General features: G+C 37.8%; 1 protein-coding gene across 17 annotated transcripts in view; it reads left to right on the forward strand.

Moving 5' to 3' along the window:
* Positions 1-21712, forward strand: part of MTUS2 (microtubule associated scaffold protein 2) — a 575555-nt gene that overhangs the window by 107524 nt on the left and 446319 nt on the right. Inside the window, exon 1 of one of the 17 annotated variants that reach the window (XM_072719897.1) lies at positions 10638-11065. The exons of 13 other annotated variants lie outside the window; for them this stretch is intronic. The gene's annotated coding sequence lies outside the window, so the exon portion shown is untranslated. Of the gene's footprint in view, positions 1-10637; positions 11066-21712 lie in introns of those variants that run through there. 3 more of the 17 variants (XM_072719893.1, XM_072719899.1, XM_072719904.1) reach the window with 3 other exon arrangements.

Consider the following 21712-nt stretch of genomic DNA (forward strand, 5'->3'; position numbering starts at 1 on the left):
TGTAAGAACAGAAACCACAAAACTCTTAGAAGAAAATAGTAAGCTTTTTGACATTGGTTTTAGTGGTATTTTTTTGACCAGTATCTCAGGCAAAAGCAGCAAAAGCACACGTAAACAAATGGCACTACATCAAATTAAAAAACTTTTGCACAGTGAAGGAAACCATCAATAAAATGAAAAGGCAACCTACTGAATGTGAGAAAATATTTGCAAATCATACATCTGATAAGGGGCTAATATTCAAAATATATGAAGGTGTCATACAAGTCAATATCAAAGCAACAGATAATCCAGTTAAAAATGGGTATAAGATCTGAATAAACATTTTTCCAAGGAAGACATACAGATGGCCAACAGACCCATCATGTGGAACTGAAAAAGAAAAATAAAACTAGACTCTTAGACCCAGAGAACAGACTGATGATTGTCAGAGGAGAGGGAGGATGAAGGGGTGGGTGACATGGGTAAAGGGGATCAAGAGGTACAAACTTCCAGTTATATAAATAAGTCATGGGGATGTGATGCACAGCATGGAGAATATAGACAGCATATTAACTCCGTATGGTGACAGGTGGTGACTAGACATATGGTGCTCATTTCCCAATATATGTCGAATCACTATGTTGGACACCTGAACTAATATTGTATGTCAATTATACTTCAATAAAAAAGGAAAATTGAAATTCATGATTAGTGAGTGGCCTGAGCTGGCTAAATCCTACAGCTTGTCACTGAAATCCAGGCCAGCATGATATTTACTATAAACTACGTTCAGTTACGGTAGTCTTTTTTTTTTTTTTTTAATGTATGTGCTGGTCTTGTAGTAAAAGCCAGCTGTACCTCAAGGATGGTGATTCATTCATTCATAGCTACAGATAGTGGAAAGGATCTTCTGTAGCAGATCATCCTTTGAGATTCAAGTTTTTATAGTTTAATATTGCCATGTTAATCTTAAATATCTGCTACACAGAAAAAGTTCTATTATTGACATTTGATCAATTGGAAGACTCAGTTAAAAATAACTGGCAGGTGGAGGATGCTTTAAATTAACCTAGCTAGAATTGCCAGCAGTGCTTTGACTTTTCCTGGCATTTATGTGTGTGTGTGTGTGTGTGTGTGTGTGTGTGTGTGTGTGTGTGTATGTAGGTGCACACAAGCACATGCTAGGATAGGAAGTCAGGGTTGAGGGGTGTAGAGGAATAGAACTTTTGTGAGCTGTGGAATTCATGAATGTAATTCTTCAGTAGATCAGAAGGATGTCAGGGCCTGGGTCTTGAGGGAGATAGCTGGATCAGCATTTTAAGCATACCTTAAATATGGAAAATAGCATCTGTGGTGTATCACGTGTTTCTGGTTTGCCTTCGGGCAGATTATTTATATAACCCGAAGATGTTTCAGTGTTTTGGAGGTTGCTATTAAGAATGATTAGTTATTTTCTCAATTAGAGATTCAGATATTATCACTTAGTTTAAATGGAATAGCATTTACGGAAATTAGTCAACCATTTTTAATTGTTGCCCTTCGTTCATTAGACGAGAACTATTCCCACATGGAAACTGCTCTCACTCATAGAGAACTTTAGCCTTCTCATCTCATATTCCATTTGATTCTTACAACATACCTGTGAGGTAGGTATTAAAATTTACTACGTTTTACAAATGAGGAAACCCGGGTTTACAGAGAGTATAAGAAGCATCCCCAAGCAAGAGTGATTTTTCCGTTTCTCACCTACCATGTGTCTCAGATTTGTCAGAGTTCTCCCAGAGCTATTCCTCAGGGTTTTCTATAAAATGAAAGCAACCAGAATCACTGTAATGATAATGGCGATCCATCTGTCCATATTTTTCCTGTTTATAAAAAATCGGTGATTTAACTATATTTAAAATTGCTCCTTTGAAAACCATGTTTATTTTAATTTATTATTATAAATGCATCACAAGTACACAACTGTAGTGAAGACTCCTTGGGACATTTTATTCATAGAGATGATCTTTCCCTTAAGTTCTATGCTGGGGCCAGCTGTGAGTTTTGCTCTCTATATTTTTCCTCTTGCTGTCCACCCATGGGTGAGGTGGTTTGCTACAGATGGCCCTGAAAAAGGAACCCTATGCGTATTTGAATCAGTTGCATGAAAGGGAACACATGATTTTATAGATCAGGCTGATCGGTTTTCCACTTTTAGAAAATTTCATGCTCTCACCACTTAATATTAGTACCTCTTACTGAATTTCTCCTTAGTCAGGTGGCATTCACCATGTGGCCTGCGCGACTGCTCTTCTTTGTGCTTGAATATTCGCTTTGATGCTCTTGTATTGTGTAATGCTGGGATTTGCTTTTGGACTTTGCAAAGTGGGTCTCAAATTGAGATCTCTCTAAGTCCATGAATGTGGACATGTCTCTTTCATATTTTTGGTAGATATTGACTTAAACGGGTCAGATAATGCTTAAAGTTAACATACACTACACATGCACACAAGTCTGAAGGAAAATGCATGGCGAAGGGAAAGATTTAAAACACCTGGTAAAGTCTCTCTTAAAAGAGAATCCTTATTTTTCTTACTAGTGTCCTCTGTTGGGCATAAGATAGTCTGTGACGAATGGGCAACAGAGCAAGCCTAATGCATACACAGTATGCATTCCCCCCCCCTCGCTGCCCCCAGTGTGGCACAACTCTGTGTGCCTCAGTTAAATAGCTCTTTGGTGAAAATCCTGTTGATATTCAAGCCTGTTATTTTACCCTTAGCTTAAACTTTTTTTCTTTCCTAGCAGGATGTAGGAGATACTTCTGCCCTCCCGAATTATGACTCCTCAACTAGCACCAGCTGGAATCAGTAATTCTGTGATCTTTTTGTCTTGACTTTTTGCTTTCTGTACATCACTGACATTTCCTTCCATCACTGCAGTCTGAGATGATGAAATGCCTCCATGGCGTCCATGCTCATTCAGAGCATTTGCCCGATGGAAATAGTTGGATTGCTCACAGTGTCTGTGCCTGGATGGTTGGGTTGAGTTGGTGTGATAGGTGAGCACTGGGTGAACTCAACATTTTAGAAGGATCTGTGGAACAAGATAGTCTCTAAAAGAAACTATATCAAAGTTATCTATCTGTATTTTTACTTAAAGACTGTAGCAAGATCTTGCAAGTTCAGTGTCCTTTCCTAAGTAAAAAGAAACACCTGAGTGGGAGTGTGGGCCTTGTGAGTTCATATTCCCAGCACCTTTTCAGCTGATGCTGCCGTTGCTCTGCTGGGGACACAGCCTTGAGAACTTCTGAACTGGGCAACTTCTGTCAGCTCTCAGTATCCCAGTGTCAATTCTTTCAGGTACACACAAAATTTCCCACCTGAAAAGGAAGTTTTATTACAATTTGGAGATAAAGTATTAGGCATGGGGATGCAATAAGAGTAGCTGGTGCTATCATTTCTCTAATTGTTTTTAACATTTCCACTAAATATCAATCATGTCAGAAAATATGTAAGTAACCGCTGTGTGCCTCTGCGAGGAGCCTAATGTGCTTCATGAAATGTAAAATGAATTAGTTACCCCTGCCCTCAAGGAGCTTATGATTTAATGAATACATAAAGCATACAAATGAAGGGATGCCTGGGTGGCTCAGCAGTTGAGCATCTGCCTTCAGCTCAGGGTGTGATCCCAGGGTCCTGGGAGTGAATCCCACATCAAGCTCCCTGCATGGGGCCTGCTTCTCCCCCTGCCTGTGTCTCTGCCTCTCTCTCTCTGTCTTTCATGAATAGATAAATAAAATATTTTTTAAAAAGCATACAAATGAAGCCCAGGATATGGTAATCCAGATAATAGAGATACAAGACTATAGAGGGTTTATTCTTAGCAGGGGTTTGGGAGAGTTTTGTGGAGGAACTGTATTGATGCCAGACATTATGGAATGAGTAGGATTTGGACATGGGGCTGGGGGATCAGGGCATTTCTAATGGAGACAGGCTGGAAAGATCCATGGGCCTCCTCAGACTGTGGTTTGGGTACAGTGGTTTACCTTCAGTCCTAGCATAGGACATAGAAATAAGATTAGAATGATGGGCTGGGCTCAGATCATCTGAATCTGTTAGGTTCTTTCATTTGCTTTTTTAGCCCTGGGAACATTTATAATTAAGTTTTGAAAAGCTCACAAGTATTATTATACTTTCTCACTTTATTTATTTATTTATTTATTTATTTATTTATTTATTTATTTCACTCACTTTATTTCCTGAGCATTATTAGTATAGGGGATTGGGATAGCCTTCTCAGCAAGGTTTCTACAAAATTACAGAATGTGTTTTAAGTGTTAATGGTTTGTTGAGAGGCAAGGTTGCTTTACTGTTCTGATTTGCATTGACCCTGTGGATGACCTAAGGACTTTGGTCAGTGCGAACTAGGGACAGTCATCCCATGGTCTACATCAAGGGTAAGTGAACTAGAGCCCATAGGATAATCTGGCTTACCACGGGTCTTTGTGTGGCCTGTTAACTAAGAATGTTTTTACATTTCTAAGTGGTTGAAAAAAAAACCCAAAACAGTATTTCATGGCAAGTGAAAATAATATACAATTCAAGTTCCAGTGTCCATAAGAAAAATTTTATTGGGAAATAACTGCAGTCATTTGTTTATGCATTGTCTATGCCTACTTTCATGCTACAACCACATAATTCAGTACTTGAAACAGAGACCATAAGTATAGCCACAAAGCCTCAATTTACTATCTGGTGGGCACAGGAAAAGTTTGTCCCTTGTCTAAAGTAATGGCTCTCAGAAACTTGCCAGTACACCAAAGTTACCTGGAGGATTTGTCAAAACACCCACTGCTGGGCCCCACCGCCAGAGATTTTAATTCAGTAGGATGGGGCTCAATAATTTGCATTTCTAGCAATTCCTAGGTGATGCTCCTACTGCTTGTCCTGGGGCCACCCTCTGAGACCTACTGGTCCAAAGCAAGTGCTGTTTAACATGCTTGGGAACCACTTGATGATCTTATTAAAATGCATGTTTTAATTCATTGAGTCTGAGGTGGAGCCCAAGACCCTGCATTTCTAATAGGCTCCCAGATCTAGTCTTGTATCAAACATGCATATTTGACCCTCTTGGGCAAGTGTGGCTCACTTGGTCCTTTTTGCCTGGGATTTTGGTGCAGCCAAAGGAGCAGACTTCTTTCAAGGGGGAGCAAAATTTATGTGAATAGGTTGTGAGTAAGTATTTGAGGAGATAAAATTAATTAGAGGCTATAGGATGGTAAGTGAAGAAATATGCTGGAGCTGTTTTTTTCTGTTTATGGGAATTTTAATTGCCTCTGATGCCACATATATAAATCTCTGAAAAAACAATAATTAAAATACTTAACTAAATATGTTTCTTTATTGTGATTGAGTTCACTCTCATTACTGTGGCTTACATACAGCTTAACATTACTTTATATGAGCATCCTAATGTAAGCGTTGAATTTGTTAATTAAAATTTAATGTTTTGGGTATTAAGCCATGCAGCTAAAAGGAGTGTCTGCTTCTTGAAAGCAGGGGTGCTTTGAAGGCCTGGCGCTCTGCTCCTGGATGCCAAGGGATGGATACACAACCTCAAAAGGAATTAAAGATCAGGGCTGGACTGTCACTTTGGGGCACATGAGCCAGTGTTGATATTATAGAAAGGTACTGTTGAGAAAAAAACTGTATAGATGTGATTTTATAATTTTATTTTGAAAAAGAACCAAAAAATGTATATCTAACATAGTTGTGAGTGATTAATTAATTTTAAAAAGGAATCTCCAAAGTATCTACCAAAGTTACACGAGATCTTTTGGGTTTTGTAAAAAAAAAAAAAAAAGTTTGTGACTATTAATGGAAACAAATGACAAGTGAGCTCTTGTGGCCCAAGGCAGTCCTCTAGTAAAAAGCATTTTTTGAAGTACACTTTTAGTTTGTAAGGACTCCAGCACCATAGCTGGTGCCAGTTAATGGACATTTAAAATGTTATATATATACCTATATGTTGTGTGTATATATATATATATATATGCATATATATATACACACACACATATATACACACACATATATGTATGTATATATATACATATATATATTTTAAAGATTTTATTTTATGTATTTATTCATGAGAGACACACAGAGAGAGGCAGAGACAGGCAGAGGGAGAAGCAGGCTCCCTGCAGGGAGCTTGATATGTGGGACTCGATCCCAGAATCCCAGGATCACGTCCTGAGCCGAAGGCAGATGCTCAACCGCTGAGCCACCCAGGTGTCTCTAAAATGTTATATTTTAAGGAACACATGAGAACCCCATTTTTGCGGTTAATTTTCCTTTTCATATCTTTCATCAGAAAGGAAAATAATAAATAATTGTATGCCACTCTTTCTTTGAGAAAGGATTGGATAGGGGGCTTTTGAAATCTTTTTTAAAAAATGGGAAGGAATTGGTTACATGGTTAAATTTTTACACAGACTTAAAAACACCTTCCTAATGTTAATTTGTTGGGGATGTGGGAGAAAGAAACAATTTATTATTCTTGACAGTTTTACATTTCAGTGAGTTGGTTGAAACTATAACTTGTTTTTAGAATATTGTTTATGCCTTGAGGGAAATTTTCTTTAGAAATTCAAACACAATTTACAGGCCATCTTCCTCTTGTTCAAAGATAACGGTTCATTTTCACAGCCTGTGAAAAGGCCATTGCAGTCAAAATGCAGTCAAAATTATTGAGCATGATGTTAACTCATTTTCATTAGCAAAATAATTTTACTGTACTCTGACCTCCTTCAGAGCAGGAACTCAGTGCTCATGAATTTCACTAAAAGACTGTTTACTGATTTGTGTGACTTACACATAACCTCCACTCAAATAATGTTACCTCATGATGGATAGGCATGTTCTCAAAGGATTCTAAATAACCTAGCTAATTTTATTTTTTTTATTATTTAATAACCTAGCTAATTTTAAATTATCTATATTAAGAAGATAAGGCTCTGGTCAAGAGGTAGAAGTTAGAGGGAGGCATTTTTTGTTTCTACATAGGAGGGAACTTCATAATTCTTCAGGGCTGTTCAAAAATTAGAAAGGGCTGTCTTGTTAGTGACATCGCCTTTAATTAGAAGTGTCCAAGCCAATGGCAGGCACCTACCTGCCAGAGATGCTGTGGGTAGGATTCACTATTAGGTAGGAAATCAGTCTTGTTGGCTTCTACAACTTTTTTTCTCATTTGAGTATTGCCTGTTTCTATAAATCTCATAAAATTGCTGCTTCCAATCTGTTTAAATGTCAGAAGAGGGTTTATAACTTTGTTGGCAACGTATTTTAGAGCATTGTGGTGGACATGTAACACATAGCTTTCATTATAATGTCAACTGTTGCTCGTTTCACAGGTATTGGAGGAAGGGAAGGAACCAACTTTTCCTGGGCCCACATACAGCCCTATTTTGTAACAGCTGTCCACTCTCCACTGCCCTACCTGGAGTTTTTGTATCATAAGCTCAGTGCGGATCCCAAGTTCAGGTTGGGGCTTCTCCTCACTATCCTGTTGTTGCACTAACAAGATAAATCTTAGAAGCTGCTTGAGGGATGTGTGTGTGTGTGTGTGTGTGTGTGTGTGTGTGTGTGCATGTGTGCGTATGGATTTTATAGGCTATAAAAGAGCACAGATATAGGTAGTAGGATATATATGTTTAAAAATGTTTTAATTATGAGATCATATACACATTAGGTGTCCTTTGGCATTTTTTTTGAACGTAATTTCCTTCCATAACCCTAGGTAACCTTGTTAATTACCTGGTATGTATCCTTCTGTGCTTTCCTCTATGCCCAGATAACCACATATGAACATATAAACACATAAACATATGAGGATTTGTGAATAATTATTTCCTTTATTAACTGGTTATCATATTTAACATACCTTTCTGTGTCTTCATTTTCTTATTTAACAAAACCTCATAGAAGTACCTCCAATTTAACTAGTATAACTCTAATTCATTCTTTTATGGCTGTATGATATTCCATGGTATAGACGCAAAATTATTTAACTGTTACCCTGTTAATAAATATTCATTGTGTTTCCTTCTTTTGGCATTAGGAATAGTGGTGCAATAAACATTTTTTGTGTATCCTTTTGTACTTTTTAAAGAAAATGTTACAGTAGTTGGAATCTCATCAAAGTGTATTTTTAGCAATAGATGCTGCCAGAATGCTTTGAATATTTCTGTAACAATTTATACTGCCACCAGCAATTTAGAAGAGTGTCCTTTCTTTGACATTTCTGTTAGCAGTTGGTGTTAATCTTCCTTGTAATTTTTGCTAGTCTGGGTGGAAAGAGTCTGAGTAGTTTTCCACATATTTGGTCTTTTGGATCTTTGCTTCTCTGCAGATTGCCTATTCATATCTTTTTGCACATTTTTCTATTGGATCATTTTTCTTTTTTTGTATCTGTTTCGAGGAGGACTTTATATATTATTGATATTAGTATTTTAAAATGTTGATTGCAAATAGTTTTTCCTAAATCTATCTAGACCCTGCTTATGATAGCTTTTACTCTACAATAGTTTTAAATTTTCATGTAGTAGAATATATCTTTTGTTTTATATTCCTTTATATTCTTGAGTAAAAAGATCTCCATGCATCTTTAGGTTATTCACACAGTCTCCTAGACTTTCTTTTAAAAGTTTGTTGCTTCATTTTTGGCGTCTAGCCTTTGCCTTATCTGTAATTTATTTTTACATATGATGTAAGAAATTTATTTTGTTCCATATAGGCAGTTGAAAGTGCCAGTGCCATTTGTTAAAGTCCAAAAAAAAAAAAAATGCTGAAGGGAAAGTTGAGACTTCTCTTATCAGACATTAAAACATACTATAAAGGCTCTTATAATAAAATCAATATTATAGACAAATCTATCAATGGGACAGAATGTAGACTGCTAAGATATCCCAATATAAATAAAATTTTAATATATAACAAAGTGCTATTTAAATTCAATTGGTAAAAAGTATTATTTTTTTTACCCATTTTCTTAAAATTTCAGGGAAAAAAGTTTTCAGAGCACATTCATTTTTACTAATTATGCAGATAAATGTTTATGTCATTTGTCAATGAGTTTCACAGAAAAATACAGAATCTTAGCTCAAGAAATTGAGTGTAAGTGCATTTCCAGGAATTTGATAGTGAAAATCAGCTTGTTTTCTGGCTTCACACCATGAGTGCTGACAAGTCTGAGTTAAGATCCCAGTGTGTCAATTCTTAATTTCAAAGCATTGCAGAGGATACAGACTGCTCAAGTTTTCTATGCAAAAAACAAAGTTGTTAGCTCCTGTTAGTTCTCCACCTGTTACTGCATGCTCCCAGAGCCTTTGCTAACATATTGTAAGTGAACAAAACTGTACTGAATTAGGAGAGAGGATTTTTTATTCCATTTAATGTACTCAAGATGACACCTATGGAGGCTGTGGCCCCTTCTGAGAGTTTCTGAATTGTTAGGAAAGACTTTATCTTGTTAGCATTACACTATATTGGCCAGAACCAGCCAGATAGGTGGGCAATCTCCTTGCAGACTGCAGGTCTCATTTGAATGGGGCTATGAAGCATAGGTATGATTTTGAACAGGTAATTATTTGGGGCATGGAGCCTTCCAGGAACATGAATGATGGAAGCAGATGTGTCAGTGGGATCATTTGGTGGATCAGATGTTTGAGGAGAGGGAAGAAATGATCCGGGTAGGCAGAAATGCCTAGAGTTGGGGACTCATCCATAAGGCTGAGTTTGGTTCGGAAAGTTCACCATGAGGGTGGTTGAAGTAGAATATATCCAGAAGTCTCTTCATAATCCTGACTTCATTTGTTCTGTGCTCTGCTGATTGTCTCTAAAATAGCTATCTTTCACTGAGCAATGCCAAGTGCCAAAATTCGTTAGGCACTTTATATACAAAAGTGCTGGAAAATCAGTGAATAGGTCCCAGTTTTACATGTGAAGAAGCAGAGGTTTGAGAAACTGATTTTCCCAGTGTCATGTTTCTTTGCAGAGGTACATTTCAGACTCTGGTCTGCTCAGGTCCAAAGGCTGTGTCCTCTCCTACATGTGTGTTATATCTACATACTGGCCACCTACTTGGCTTTGAACAGTTGTTGTGAAGTTTCCCATCATGTGGATTACTTCTCGAATAATACATCCCATGAACAATTAAATTGACTTAAAGATATAAATACGGGGACACTTGGGTGACTCAGTGGTTGAGCGTCTGCTTTTGGCTCAGGTTGTGATCCCGGAGTTCCAAGGATTGAGTCCCACATCAGGCTTCATGCATGGAGCCTGCTTCTCTCTCTGCCTATGTCTTTACCTCTGTCTCTGTGTGTGTCTCATGAATAAATAAAATATTTTTAAAAAGATATAAACTAAAAGTAGATTTGTAAGTATCTAGAGCAGGCTTTTGTGTAGCATGGCATTTAAGGAAAGCCTTTATCTTGTTAGCATTATACTACACTGGCCAGAGCCAGCCAAATAGGAATGTGGTGGCCCACTTAGGCTATCTTTAATTGCTCACTATAAATAGTTTAATGATGCTGCCATAAAAAGACTCTGATGTCACTGAGGAGCTCAGAGTGACCCATATATATGATGTTTTTCTAGGTGTCTGTGTCTGGGAAAACTGATGCTCATGTGAGAGATGGTTTTCACTGCTGAAATGAAGGCTTAATTTCTAAGCCAATCATTTCTTACCCGCACCTCCCTTTAAATTCCACAGGCTCCATCATTCCTTTTTGCCCTATCTGTGGTGAGGTTGACACCCTCTCTCTCTCATATCTCAGCCACAATTCCAGGACCCACTTGACCCGACCCTGGTGGAGAAGTGCCTGCCAGAGCCCAATCTGATGTCTGTAAGAGGATTCCTGCAGGCTGTTGTGACATGTTCCCTCTCTGCTCTGGCAGTCATGGGAACCTAGATGCCTTGCTTTGTTCTAGACATTGATGATTTTTTTTTAAAATTCAAGTATGATTAACAGTGTTATATTAGTTTCAGGTGTATAATATAATTCAATGATTATATACATTTCTCAGTGCTCATCAAGGTAAGTATACTCTTCATCACCTTTATGTATTTTACCCATTCCCCCACCCACCTTTCCTTTGGTAACCACCAGTTCTTTGTACTTAAGAGTCTGTTTTGTTTTGTTTGTCTGTTTTTCCTTGTTTGCTTTGTTTCTTAAATTCCACACAAGAATGAAACCATATGGTATTTGTCTTTATTTAATGGACATATTTCACTCAGCTTTATACCCTCTAGGTCTATCCATGTTATTGCAAATGGCAAGATCTCATTCTGTTTTTTTTATCTCATTCTTTTTTATGGCTGAGTAGTATTCCATTGTGTGTATATACCACACCTTCTTTATCTCTTCATCTATCAATGGCACTTGGGTTGCTTCCATACCTTGCCTATTGTAAATACTGCTACAATAGACATAGGCATGTGTATACCTCTTCAAATTAATGTTTTCATTTTTGGGGGGTAAATGCCCAATAGAAGAATTACTAGGTCTTATGGTATTTCTATTTTTAATATTTCAAGGAACTTCCATACTGTTTTTTTCCCATACTGTTTTACACAGTGGCTGCACCAATTTATATTACCACTAACAGAGCACAAGGGTTTCTTTTACTCCATATCCTTGTTAGCACTTGTTATTTCTTATGTTTTTGATTTTAGCTATTCTGATAAGAGTGATATGATATCTTACTGTGGTTTTAATTTGCATTTCCAAGATAATTAGTGATGTTGAACATCTTTTCACTTGTCTGTTGGCCACCTGTATGTTTTTTGAAAAGTGCCTGTTCAGGTCTTCTGCTCATTTTTGATTAATTGACCATAAAAGTGTGGGTTTATTTCTGGACTCTCTGTTACGTTGATCTGTGTCTATTTTTGTGCTAGTACCATACTGTTCTGATTACTATAGCTTTGAAATATGGGAATATGATGCCTCCAGGTTTGTTCTTTTTCAAGATTACTTTGGCTATTGGGGTCTTGTGTGGTTCCATAGAATTTTAAGAATTTTTTGTTTTAGTTTTGTGAAAAATGTTTTTGGTATTTCGATAGAGATTGTGTTAAATCTGTAGATTGCTTTGAGTAGTACAGACATTTAAAAAATATTGGTTCTTCTAACCCATGAGCATGGAATATCTTTCCATTTGTTCTTTTTATCTTCAGTTTCTCCCATCAGTGTTTTATAGTTTTCAGAGAATAGGTCTTTTTCCTCCTTGGTTAAGTTTATTCCTAGGAATTTTATTATTTTTGGTGTAGTTATAAATAAGATTTCTTAATTTCTTTTTCTCTGCCTTATTATTAGTGAATAGGAATTCAACAGATTTCTGTACATTGTTTTTGTATCTCTAATTATATTGAGTTTATATATCAGCTCTAGTAGCTTTCTGGTGGAGTCTGTAGGGTAGGGTATTCTATAAATAGAGTATCATGTCATCTGCAAATAGTGGAAGTTTTACTTCTTACTTTCCAATTTAGATGCTTTTTATTTCTTTCCTGTCTGACTTCTGCAACTGGGACTTCTAGTACTGTGTTGAATAAAAGTGGTGAGAGTGGACATCCTTTTCTTGTTTCTGATTTTAGAGGAAAAGCTGTCATTTTTTTTCACCATTGAGTATGATGTTAGCTGTGGGTTTTTCATATATGGCCTTTATTATATTGAGGTATGTTCCCTCTATATCTACTTCTTTGAGAGTATTCATCCTGAATGGATGTTGTATTTGTCAAATACTTTTTCTACATATTTTGAGGTGATCATGGTTATTTCTTACTTGTTAATAGACTTTGATGAATTTTCTTGATTTGATCACTAGATCACCTCTGCTGTAGTTCTTACCAGCCTTTGCCCACTCTTATCCCCAGCCCCTAGGCAATAATTTCCCTTGAGGTCCCTCTCTCTGCACAGGTTGTTGTTCCTTACACATGAGTTAGAATGGTTGTAGTAACCCAATGCTCCTTCTGGTTTTCTCCCTAACCCACCTCTGCTGTATGTTGGTTTCCCACCTTTGTGTGGAGCATCCTACCAGGATTTGGTAGGTCTTTCCATCAAAGTCTCTCTTTTCAAAGAAAATGGAATCTAGTAGGATTGGAGATTTGAAAGACAGGATGATTGCCCTGAAAGGGGAGGGACTACTCGGTAGAAAATGTATAGAATAAAGACCCAAACTCTAGGAACAGTATACGACTAGGAAAAAAAACCCCAAAAAAACAAACACCACCAACAAAGCGAACACCATAAGTTGGAAGATTAAAGAGAAAGAGAGGGAATGAGTGAGGGAGTGTGGGAGGCAATCATGGGATACTGGATAGATGAGCTGGTGGGAAGAAGGCCACCCTAGAGAAGATGTGATGATTTCCATGATCTGGAGCTTTTCATCTGCCTTTCCATGGTGCCAAGTACCACATTGCATGAACTCTGGATGTGGAGACACTGAGTTGATTCTAACTAGACCAAAAATCAACTCAGTGCTTGGGTTCACAGATGATGGTAGCTTGAGTATAGTATCTGGTATCTTTCCCTTTATAGAGTCTTCTCCTTATACATAAAAATCAATAACAGTAGTGGTATTTGCCATGGATTGAATATCCATGTCACTTGTGCGTGCAGGTTTTCTCTTTAAAAGGTTCACCAAAACTCAGTAAAACTGGGGTACTTTCCTTACGTTAGGCAACTTGCTAAGGCTGCACAGGTGAATGTTGACCTCTGACTTTAACCCTCACACTCTTTCTTTGGGACCAGGTATTCTCTTTCAGGAGTGTGGGTGTGCATGGACAGGCATGGGCCCTGCAGTGTGGTGTCAGGAACTGATTCCTTGTGTCGTGGAACTTAGGAACATAGTGTTCTATATTTTGTATATGCATGTGATATAAGGCATGAGGCCAAGCCCTAACATCAACCTTTAATCAATTATTTGCCTTGGTATCCTGAAAAGACATGCCTCTGGGACATGTTTTCTGAGCACAGCACATTTCTGGAAACTTCTGACCCATTGTGCTAGAATTGTCAGCTTTGGCTATGCTCTGACAGTAATAAAGGAAGAACAAAAACGTTAAAGTGCTTATTAGGTATCCACATGCAACTCGATCCTCTTGCTTATTTAGCATAGTAGTTTAGAATCCTCAGTTTCCTGCTTCTCTATGCTCTCAGGCTGCCCGCCCGGGATGGTGGCACTAGGAGAGCATTTCCACAGCAGAGGCTGTGGTTGGCATGGGTCTTCTCTGTTTCCAAGGTTTACAGCTTGATGGTCTGGTCTCAATGAAGGTGACCTGAATCTACCCATACAGGAGCACTTTGTGTTATTTGAAATTATTTATTGTCTGACTTCAGTTACCTAGGATATTATGAGGTAACTGTAGATAAATCAGAAGAACATCAGAGTAGCCCAAATAGATGTTGGGAAATTTGTGGATGATAGGGGGGTGGGTGGGGGGAGAGTTTGTCATGCTTAGTCTGTTTACTATCGTTTAAAAATATCCCTAAAAGATTGGACTGCCTGGTTTCTCAGCCTGCACACTGTTAGAAGTAGCAGATTAGAAGGTGTGGGGATTCTCTGGAGGGAGTCACACTACCAAGAGTGAGAAATGAAAAAAGGAACAGGCAGTCACAGGAACTTCCAAAATTGGGTCAGCAGGTACTATGTAATATGACAGATAAGTGGCTTATTGCATAATAATCTTAAAGTGAGTCTGGGGGAATAAATATATAGCCATGGATGTTTGTGTTATGGAGCTTTGTCAAGAAGGTTAATTCATTTTAGTGGCCTATGTGCAGAAGGATGAGGAAATGCATAGTTCACTTTAAAGCTATTTCTATATTTAAGATTTAACCAAAAAAATAAAAATTTTTAAAAATTTGGGTTTAAAAAGATAGACTGGAACTTTTAAAAGACTTTTGCCTCTAGACAGATGGCACAGCCATACTTTTCCACATTTTTCCCAAATACAACTAATAACTGTGTTTTATATAAAAAACAAATAGGAGAAGGGTGTCAAAGGTGGAGAGAAAGCGACAAGGCCCAATATGGGTATTGAGGAATGAGGCAGTGGTGAGTTTCCTGGGTTTTCTTAATTTACTCCTGTATCTTAGACTTGGGACGAAAAACTCAGCAACCCAGAATGGTCAGTGGACACAGATTAAAAAGGACCAACAAAAACCTGCTTTCTCTAGCCAAAAGGCCAAGAGAGGAGCACATAACCAAGGCAGAAAACCATTAGATAATAGCCACTGTATTCAAGTCAAACACCACAGAGAAATGTGTGTCCTCAAACCCCCCCCCACACCAGCGAAGACTCAGTGGGGAGCCTAGACATTCACCATGTTTCTCAGCACCTTTGCCAGGGTGGTATCAGAGAAGACTCAGCAAGGAGCCTGGGCTTCCACTTCACCTAGCAGTAATAAGTTCCCCATTTTGCTTCCCAATTATGATAGTGTCAGTGGAGGCCTACTGGAAAGTCAGGACTTTCAGCACCTCCCAGTGGTAATGAGGCCATACATCCCTTCCATGGTCCAGTGGAGGCCACACGGGAAACCTGACTTGTAGCCCAGCCTGTCAGTAAAGTAATGAAGTATCCCCACCCCCACTTTCTTCTGCTGGAGCACAGACAGGAGGCTTAAATGAGAGGTTCTCATAACATAATACCCTGAATGTCCAGGTTTCAAGAAAAAGCTTTTGTTATATCAAGAACTAAGAAGATCTCAAGCTGAGAGAAAAAGAATCAATAGATGTCACTATCGAGATGTTAGAATTATCTGAGAAAGCCTTTAAAGCAGCCAACATAAAAATACCTCAACAACACAGGAAAAGATGTTGAATACTATTAGGGAAAGGTAAATCAGGTAAATTGAGATGGCTGTAATCAAAAAGACAGTAAGAACTCTTGGCAAGGATGTAAAGAAATTAGAACGTTCATGCATTGCTGGTAAGAATGGAAAATGATGTAGCCACTTTGGAAAGCAGTTTGGCAGTTCTTCAAAAAGTGAAACAGTGACCAAGTGACCCAATAATTTCATTTATAGGTATGTACTGAAGAGAATTGAGAACATAATAATCACATGTAAAATTGCACATGTACAGTCCTAGCAGCATTATTCATAATAGCCAAAATTGGAAACAATATGAATGGATAATGTCATATGTCCATATAATAGAATATTAATCAGTCATAAAAAGGTGAAAAGTACTGATACATACTACGACACGAATGAACTTTGAAAACATTAAGCTAAGTGAAAGAAACCAGTCACAAAAGGCACATTTTGTTTGATTTCATTTATATGAAATGTACAGAATAGGCAAATCTGTAGAGACAGTAAGTAAATAGTTATTTCTGGAGACTAGAGAAAGGGGAATAAGGAATGATTGGTAATGGGTATGAAGTTTTATTTTGGAGTCATACATATGTTCTGGAATTAGTGGTGATGGTTGCACAACTTTGTGAACATAGTAAAACTTCAGATTTTTCTACCTTTTTAAGGGTGAATTTCATGGTATGTGAATTATATCTCAATAAACACAATATTTCAAAGAACAATTACAAACACACTTAAATGAAAAAAAAAGAAAAAAAAACTCCCAAAGAACCAGAAGATATAAAGAAGAACCAGATGGAAATTTTCAAACTGAAAAATATAACAAGTAAGCACAATGGACAGGTTCAGCAGAAGAAAGGAGGTGAGAGGGAAAAAAAATCAGTGAATTTGGAAGACAGAATAATAGGAATTATCCAGTCTAAATAAGAGACAGAAAATAGATAAGTTGGAGTTTCAGGGACCTGTGGGACTCCTAACAAAAGATGCAATATTCATGTTACTGTAGTCCCAAAAAGAAAGGAGAAAAAAGAGTGGGCTGAAAAAACACTTAAAGAAGTGATGACTGAAAACTTCCTAGATTTGTCAGAAGACAAAAAGGTATAGATTCAAGAAACTGAGCAAATTCAAAGTATGATCAACCCAGAGAATCCAGAATACAACCCAGCATTGTTTACTCTAGGTGCGATGTCCTACTCCACCTCCCTGGAATATATTCATCTTACATTAGTGAAACTTTTTCTCTTCATTTTTCAGCTTCTGATCTTACTGATTTAAGTGTTAAGCTCAGAGATCCTCTCCTTAGCCGTGTCCAGTCTACTAATGAGCTCATCAAAGGCATTCTTCATTTCTGTTCCAGTGTTTTTGATCTCTAGCATTTTTTTGTGTGTTGTTTTCTTCAGATTTCCATTTCTCTGCTTACATTGCCCATCTGTTCCTGTATGCTGCAGCTTTATCCATCAGTGCCCTTAGCATATTAATCATAGTTGTTTTAAATGTGTGGTGTGATAATTCCAATATCCCTGCCATATCTGGTTCAGATGCTTGCTCTCTCTCTTCAAATTGTGTTTTTTGCCTTTTGGTGTGCCTTGTGATTTTTTTCTTGATAGCCAGACATAATATACCAGGTCAGAAGAGCTGCTGTAAATAGGACTCTGGTGCTGTGGTGGTGACGTGTGGGGCGGAGGGCAACATTCTGCCATCCTGTCGTCCTGTCATTGGGTCTCAGTCTCTTAGTGACCTGAGCCTCTGCACTGTGAGCTTCACAGTGTTTTTCAGTTATTTTTTATCTCCTTAGGTGGGGCAGGTTGACAGGGGTTAGGTATTTTCCTTCCCCCAGGTCAGCTCAACTCTCCAGAATGCCATAGCAGATTAGGCTCTTGTTAACTAGTTTCCCTGAAGGACGTCTTGTTTTTTTTTTTTTTTTTTAATTTATTTTATTTTTTATCTTTTATTTTTTTTTAAAGGACAAGTCTTGTTAAGAGCAGAGTGCTCAGGCTTTTCCTCTCCCCTTCCCAGAAACAAGAGGGAATTTTTCTGATATTTTCTATGGGAACCTGGTTGAGCTCCTGGAAGTAAATCTCACAGTATTTCAAGGGCCCCATAAAGACTGGGTGTTCATGTAGTCTTTAATTCTTAGAGTTTTCTCCAGTGCACCTCCAGCAGCCATCAACTACTGTTGAGGTTTTCCTACCCAAAGCACTAGTTCCTGAGGGGGTTTCTGTCCTTGAATCCCGGCTCCAGAAAGTGGTGTTTGCCTGGATGTCTCTCCGAGCTTGATTTCTGCTCTTGAGTCCCTACTCAGGGAAGTGGTTTGCCTGACTGTCTCTCCATTCTTAGGGGCTGAGGTTTTCCCTGGGTCCTCTCCCAAGTCATGAATCCAAGAAGAGTTGTGGATGTTGTTAGTGTGTTCAGTTTTTATTTGTTGTTCGGATGGAGTGGGAACTTCCAAGGTCCTTCCTTACATGTAAAACCAGAAACTGAATTCCCTAGCTGAAATTTTATGCCCATTGATTAGAAACTCCCCTCTTTCCATTCCCCCTTGACCTTGGATATCACAGTTCAACTCCCTGCTTCTATGAGTTTGCCTATTTTTAGATATCTGCTATAAATGGAATCGTGTAGTATTTATCTTTCTGTGACTGGCTTATTTCACTTAGCAGTATGTCCTTAAGGTTCATCTGTGTTGTCACATATGAGAGGGTTTCCTTTCTTTTAAAGGCTGAATTGTGTGTATATATACCACATGTTCTTTATCCACTCATCTGTTGGTGGACATTTAGGTTGCTTCTACATCTTGGCTATTGTGAATAGTCATACAGTTAACGTTGGAGAACAGATATCTCTGTAGGATCCTCCCTTCAGTACATTTGGTAAATACCAAGAAGTAGGCTTGTTGGATCGTATGGGAGTTCTATTTTTAATCTTTCGAGGAGCCTCTATACTGTTTTCCATGGAGGTTGCATGATTTTACAATCTTACCAGTAGTGTACAGAGGTTCCTGTTTTGCCACATCCTTGCCAATACTTCTCTTTATATGTTTTTGATAATATCCATCTTAACAGGTGTGAGGTGATATCTCACTGTGGTTTTGATTTTCATTTCCCTGTTGGATTAGTAATGTTGAGCATCTCCATTGGTCTTTTGTCTGTCTTTGGAGAAATGTCCTCGAATGTCCCAGTCTTGTCTTGGTCACTGTTGAGGCCACTATACTTAAGCAGTTCTTGGCATCTAGGAGGTACTCAAATAGTTTTTAAGTGAATTATAAAGGACAGTGACTGCAGGTAGATCTACAGGGTTACAGTTGATATTGAAGTTAAATAATTCTGTTGCCACTTTCTGTGCATTGCTTTGGGGGGGGCCTCAGGTGAATGAGGGGGTTAGTATTCTGTTCTGTCTGACCTTTAATCATGTACAGGAAAGTTTTGTGTGCTTTTAAGGCCTGCTTTGGGGTTTCAGAACCCAAATGCCCAAAGTCCCATACCTTATGGTAATGGCTGGCAGAATCACTATATCCCTAAGCTCAAGCCCACTTCATCTTGGCAGGGTCTCATGCTGTGCATGTATATCTGATAGTCCCATATGTTCTCTCATTTTTGATGTGGCTCCTATTTTAGAAACATGTGCTCTGTGTGTGATTGCTCCCTTTAGCTGATGAGCAGCACAGTAATTACAGTCACCCTATGGCATATGTGTGTCACTTTCCATTTTAGTAACAAAGTGGGAAGAGTCCCTTGTTATAACCACATTGTTGTAATGAGGTTCAAGGGGTGGTTGTGAATTGTCATCTGTGCTTTTCTAGTCCTTCCTGTCAACGTTATGCTTCTTTAGTGTTTACAAAGTTCTTTTAGTAAACTTAATCTTATTTAGAGCCTCTGGAAGTATTCAGGAGGGGTAGCAGATGCCCCATTCAGTGCCTGAGGAAGCTGTGATGTGGCAGTGAGATCATTTGTTCAAGTTCTATCATTAGTGATCAATGGGCTTATGTCTTGAGTCTCCATGTTTGGACTTTTTTTTTTTAATTTTTTTTTAATTTTTATTTATTATTTATGTATTATAGTCACAGAGAGAGAGAGAGAGAGAGAGAGAGAGAGAGAGAGAGGCAGAGACACAGGCAGAGGGAGAAGCAGGCTCCATGCACCGGGAGCCTGATGTGGGATTCGATCCCGGGTCTCCAGGATCACGCCCTGGGCCAAAGGCAGGCGCCAAACCGCTGCGCCACCCAGGGATCCCTCCATGTTTGGACTTTAAAGTGAGTGTCTTCTCCTGTCTCCCTGTCTCGGGTGTGCAGTGATTCCCATCTGTGGTATGCAACAGGTTATAACATTGGTTATGAAAGAAGATACTTGGAAACCTCTCTGCATTGAATGTCAAAAGTTCAGTGTCTCTGTCATTGCATATGTCTGTGATTGGTTGTATTAGTTGGATTTTCCAGAAAAATAGAATTAATAGGATGTGTGTGTGAATCTGTATATGTGTTTATGTATCTGTGTGTATATGTGTGTATGTATATATGTGTGTGTATATATATGTATGTATGTCTGTATGTATATATGTATATGTATATGTATATGTGTGTGTATGCCTGTATGTATATATGTATATGTATATTTACATATATATATACACACACACACATGCACACACACACACATACCTATATACAGGCAGTCAGTAAATTCAGCTTGTATAGGTTTCCCTCAATGAAGATTATCCCCCACATCAAGAAACACTGCGTAATTTGTAAACCTGTATTTATATTTATATATACAGGCAGACTGGGGACAGAATTCTGTCTTCCTCAGGGAGCCTCAGTCTTTTCCCTGAAGGCCTTCCAACTGATTGGATAGGGTTCACCACATTATAGAGGATAATCTGCTTTATTCAACGTCCACTGATTTCAGTATTAATCTCATCTAAAAATATCTTTATAGCAACATTTAGACTAGTATTTGACCAAATACTGGCACCATGACCCAGCCTAGTTGACACATAAAATTAACGATTATACTGGCTAACCAGACAGTGCTCAAAGATGGTATTATATTCTGTATGTTGGTAAATTGAACACCAATAAAAATTATTTAAAAAAATTTTACAGTTGATATAATTTATGTTAAAGAATAAAACTCTGGGTGAAGCTGGAAAAAAAAAACAAAGAGAATTCTAGGATGTTTGGTAAAAACAAAATTTTTATACTTATCCTAGCATTGTTAACCAAATAATAATAATGAAAGAATAATAATTATAAGCGAGGGCCTTTATTCATAGTTATATTTATGATACCAAGTAGTACTTAATCAGTTAAAAAGATGACCTCACCCTTTTTGTATCAGCACCAAAATTAGCAAAAAATTATTAATTCCTGGAAAATTGTGCAGCTGCTTAGAAGAATGGATTCTAATGGTCACAAATTCTTATTTTAGAGACTTGCCTGAAGATGTTGTTTACTTGCACATCTTTGATTTGGAAATTGGCTTAAAAATTTTTTTTAGATAATTTTCTTTTGGTGTTTTAATTAATTCTTAACTCAAGAATTGGTTTCTCTGTTTTGAACATTTCCCAAACTCAGAAGTTGCTTAGTACTTGGAATAACAAATGTGGACTTATACCCTATGGAAAAACTATCAACTCTGAAATATTTCAGAGGTTTATAAATTACAATAGTGATACATTATCAAGAGGTTTCTTGATGGGGATAATTTTCTTCAGAGGAAATCTATACAACCTGAATTTATGGAGAACAGTGGTAAAATTCCCCTTGATGAGGTGTGATAAATGTGAGTAAATCCTGAACACTTACTATGGTGTTCTGGCAGCAGTAGCATTGAATAGCAGTTCCATATGCTAGAAATCATTAACTGTGTCATG

Source organism: Vulpes vulpes, chromosome 9, assembly GCF_048418805.1.
Source record: "Vulpes vulpes isolate BD-2025 chromosome 9, VulVul3, whole genome shotgun sequence".
Lineage (NCBI taxonomy): Eukaryota > Metazoa > Chordata > Mammalia > Carnivora > Canidae > Vulpes > Vulpes vulpes.